A 5000-nucleotide genomic window follows, 5' to 3' on the forward strand; every position below is an offset into this window, starting at 1 on the left:
AACTGCCTGCTGAAGGTCCTGTTAGTTTCTAACATCATAAGAGGTTTATCGTTGAGACTATTAAGAAAATATCGGCAGACATATTGCGGTATATATGAAAATATTATATTTGGTTAGTTTAATATTTTTATTAAAGAAGTTGTATTGTTATGAGCTTTCTTTTTTCTTTCTTTTTTTTTTTTGTTTACAATGCCATCTTGCAGAATTTCCATTGTGGACATTAACGTAAAGCGATTAGTGTTTCTTATTGGTCTTGATTGTTTTTCCTTTTCCGTTCTATGTGTACAGATTTTAAATGTAAGTTAAAATTCTTATATCTATGAATTTTGTTCTCTCAGCTATGAGATGCATAACAGCTGATAACAGGATTTATTCAAAATCTATCAATCCTCGGAATTTGTTTCCAGTATGGATACTAAACTATTCACTTTAAAAGTTGATAAATGGATTTTAGCGAAGAAAACACCATAATCTATGACATGAAATATTCTAAAGAATAAATATTTAACATTGAGTTGTAGGCTATTTCTGGTGATTTTGTTAATGATGCATCTATTTACAGGATATACTGTGACTGCGTAGGTTTTGAACAGTGCCCTTCGAATTAGCAAAACACTATTTGTTGCTAATTAGAGTAGCAAGCTTATTTCTGATTTGCATTATTTGTTGCATTTTATTGCAGAAAGCACGAAATTGGATATAAGTTTGTCCTTTCTCCAATTCTCTGATACCTTACAGACATGGCAATTTGTGGCCTTCACATATATTCTTTAGAGAAATCATATTCATCTCTTGAAAGGAGAGTTAATATTACAATAAAAACGTAAATCCATGAAAAACGTTTCAGATCTAGTGTAGCCTCTGCATAGATCATTGAGTCATGTAAGAAAACACTGTAAAATATTCAATTCCTGGTCATACGTTTTCTGCCACTTGACTGTATTTAACCAAATATAAAAACAAATATTTAAGTCTATAGTACATAATGTAATGAGTGATATATATTGAAAATTTAACTTTTAACGATGAGAAAATATTCAATTAATTCAAAGTCAAAGTTATTTGCCCTTCTTGTCATGAGCAGAATTGGGCATTCATATAAAATTCCTCTTTTATTTCAATTTCATTAAAACTTTAAATTGAATTAAGGGAAATAACTAGGTACACTGAACCAATATGTTAACTCTCATTTCACTATCTGTTATATTAACATATAGTAGGTACGAATGCAATACACACACACACACACACACACACACACACACACACACACATATATATATATATATATATATATATATATATATATATATATATATATATATAGGGTCATCCCATACATAAGGCGGATTTTGCAATTGCGTGAACTAAAAGAAGACGGATAAACTACCTGCATCAACTTGCTATAAAAGCCGGTAGGAATTTTAACTTTTGCTTATTCTTAATACGAGTTTTGAAGAGTGCACTTCGATTTTAACAGTTATTTTTTAAAAGCTATAATGGAAATAATAAAGGAGCAAACCCTGATGGGACAAAATCGCATCGTAACTGTTGAGGAACTAGCAGAGAAGCTTGGATTTGGTTATTCAACCATTGATGGACACCTGCGTGCCATCGGAAAAAGTCCATCTATGGTTTGAAGATGAAAGGTGTTCTTCTATCAGGATAATGCTCGGTCACATACAGCGAGGATGACATTCCCAAGGCCGGGGCAGTTTAGGTGGGAAACGACGTCCCACCCAACATATTCGCGGAACATTGCCCCATCTGATTATCATTTATTCTGCAATATTTAAAATCATTTCGACGGAAAAACTATGAATTCTATAGACGAGGTCAGAACAGTAGTGGAGGAGCAATTTTCGTCACGGACAAGCGGCTTTTGAAACAGGGGCGTTGCAAGTCTACCAGATAGATGGAAGAGCATTGTAGAAAATGAAGAAGAGTATATTTTAGATTAAAAATAACTTTGTTATTTTTAATTTTGAAATATAAAAGAAGTATCAAAATATCCGCAATATTTTGGGGATCACCCAATATATATTTATACGAGGTGGTATCACAAAGTTTCAGGACTAGTTCTGTAGCGCGCCAGCAGATAACAGTACAAGATTGCGTGTGCAGTGAGTGCTAGCAGTAACCTTCATGAGGCGGTGTGTCGAATGACATTGCTGTGTTTACTTCGCAAGTTGTGAAATTTGTGTTTTTGTGATCACATGTATGCTGTAGTCTGCGATCTTGTCATGGACAGGAACTAAGAGCCAACGTAAACTTTTGCGTAAGATTTGGGAAGCAACAGTGACATTGACCATACTTCAGCAAGCTTACGGCGACGAGGCAACGGTTCGTACGCAATGTTTAGAATAGCACGGGCGCTTCAAAAGCGGAAAACTGTCCCTGGAAGAGGATGAACGATCTGGAAGTCCTGCCACGGGCGTCACCCCCGGAAATGTGGTACTGTGTATCGGAAATTCGTCCGCCAGGGCCAGACCGTCAATTGAGAGTTCTACTGCGATGTTTTGAAGCAGTTGAGGGAGGACATTCGGCAAAAACGACCGGATTTATGGAGCACGAAGAACTGCATTCTTCACGACGACAATGCACCCTGTCACCGAGCTCTCCTGGTGAGTTTCTCGCCCAAAGCAACATGGTATCGTTTCCACACCCACCGTATTGGCCGGATTTAGCCCTTGCGGACTTCGATCTCTTCGCCAAGATGAATATGTAGCTGAAGAACAACTTCCAACCCGGATTCCAAAGGCGGTAGAAACGCTTGGAGTTGGGTATTGCTGCGCAAGGTGACTATTTCGAAGGAGATGATTTTAAAACTTATGTAAATAAGTTATTTCTAATTAAACATAAGTAGTTTGGGAACTTTATTTATACCACCTCATATATATGTGTGTGTGTGTGAGTGTGTGTGTGTGTATGTGTATGTGTGTGAGAGAGAGAGTGTGTGTGAGAGAGAGAGAGTGTGTGTGTGAGAGAGAGAGTGTGTGTGTAGTTAAATGACTAGATAGATAAACAGATAGGAAAATAGATAAATAGCTGGATAGATGAATAGTTAATGCGATAGAATTCATTAAATTCAGCATGTTCTTATTGAATATCTTATGGTTACTTCCCGGGAATTTTCTTTGAACTGAAACTTCTGAACACAAAACTTCAATGCATACTCTTAAGAAACACACAACATGATAAAAACACATCAATTGCAATTGTTGTAGCTAAGAAATACCTGGAGTTGTCTTTATTTTCTTTGCTATCTGTCCTTCCGTGTTGGTACATTCAATTATTTCTCCAACATTTTAATACAGTAATGCTTTCGTACATTGGCATAAACTTTGAAAGCTGTCGATGTTGTTTAGAATTAAAACTTGTAACACCGAAGTGGCATTGTCAAATGTAGTAATGATGTAACTATGATAAAACATCACACCGGATCGAAAATTAGGTCATGGACTCATATCACCATACCTCTTTCCGCTTTCATCAGAAATATTGATGGAACTTATTGACACAATTCTTCAGGTTTAGAAGAGAGATAACAGAGGTTGTGACGTACACGAGTTTTCGATAGCTATCAGCAATAAAAGTAAATTGAAATAGTGACAGAGGGTAAATAAAGATGAATTTTAATATCAGTTTGCGAAGATTGTAAATTTATTCATTTTAGCAGAAGAGAAACGTCAGAATCAACGGCTCTTTTCAGAATCTAGTGGGATGATGAGAGTAAATTACCTTCCGCTGGAACTACCCTAGGTTCAGGTCGTGGTGATAAGTCTAGCATGCAAATACAAGGGGGGTCACCTCCAATGACTGACTGTAACCAGAATTATAGTGTTCAATATGAACTTGGAAAAAATTCTAATCTCTATTTATACGTGTTTGTTGGCCATTGATTTCACTTATGTGCATCGAAACTTTGTTCAGAACTACCAAATTAAGATGAATTAGTTAAAAACGTATATTCATTTTATGAAATACATCTTGTGAAAATACTTAGAATGCTAGATATAAACACTTTAAAATGTTTTTACTAATACTAATCAATAAGAAATTGTGTTTGTTAGTTGAATTTGGTAGTTTTGGCTTGAGTAACTCATATTGGAATTGTTACAACCAGAGTATACCCTTGATATTTTAAATCTGATTTACACCTAAAGATAATATTTTAGGCTTCGATAGTAATTAGAAGTATTATACTGACCCCTCACAAATAACTATACTGCATTCTCCGCAGAATACATATTTGCCACATGATTAGCAATTTCGTTGGAGAGGGTAGGTAAGTCGATTACATCGCTCCCAGAGCTCAACTGGTGCTTATTTTGTCGACCTCCGAAAGGATGAAAGGCAACGTCTACTTCGGTGGAATTTGAACTCAGAACTTAATGGACGGACAAAATGCCGCGAAGCATTTTCCCCGGCTTGCTAAAGATTTTGCCCGCTCGCAACCTTAGTTTCTTTGCATTTATAAACGACTTCAATGTAGAGAGATTCTAGAAGAAGGTTTCAAATTCACGAATTAATGACACTCATTAATACTTCATTTAAAAGAATTCTTCGCAGTTTCATAAAGAGAGAAATTTTAATGAGCAATGATGTAGCTAAGATCGATGTCGATAATCCTTCAAGTGTCAGCGATATTTATTCAGAAGCTAAAGTTGAAAATATTTATTTAGAAAATAAACAACAATCATGCTTCAATGAGCTGTAAGAGATAAGAATTCGTCTTGAGATTTTATGCGTGCATTGCGAAGCAAATGAGCCAAATGTTAATGTCGTTGATACTGGTTAGGAGCTCTTCAATCAATTTCACCACTTGCACTTTAAGGTTCCTAACATCATTTCAGAGTAATTTTACGAACAATTAAACAACGGATTCTGAGAGCTAGCATTACGAAATTAAGCACTAATGGAGTCAGAAAAGAAGATTTTTAGAACAGCACTTCACAAAACAAGTGTGTGGACAAATATCTATTGTCAAAAATTATAAA

At 35.6% G+C, this 5000-nt stretch overlaps 1 long non-coding RNA gene across 4 annotated transcripts in view; it reads right to left on the reverse strand.

Moving 5' to 3' along the window:
• The window catches only part of LOC106868458 (uncharacterized), an 8947-nt gene that overhangs the window by 48 nt on the left and 3899 nt on the right, over positions 1-5000 (reverse strand). For 3 of the 4 annotated variants that reach the window (XR_016241054.1, XR_016241053.1, XR_016241052.1), the window contains one exon: positions 4663-5000. This exon is cut by the window's right edge. This is a non-coding gene — a long non-coding RNA (uncharacterized LOC106868458). Of the gene's footprint in view, positions 938-3238; positions 3581-4662 lie in introns of those variants that run through there. The other variant, XR_016241055.1, reaches the window with a different exon arrangement.

The sequence above is a fragment of the Octopus bimaculoides genome, chromosome 3, assembly GCF_046866305.1.
Source record: "Octopus bimaculoides isolate indiv1 chromosome 3, ASM4686630v1, whole genome shotgun sequence".
NCBI classification, from domain to species: domain Eukaryota; kingdom Metazoa; phylum Mollusca; class Cephalopoda; order Octopoda; family Octopodidae; genus Octopus; species Octopus bimaculoides.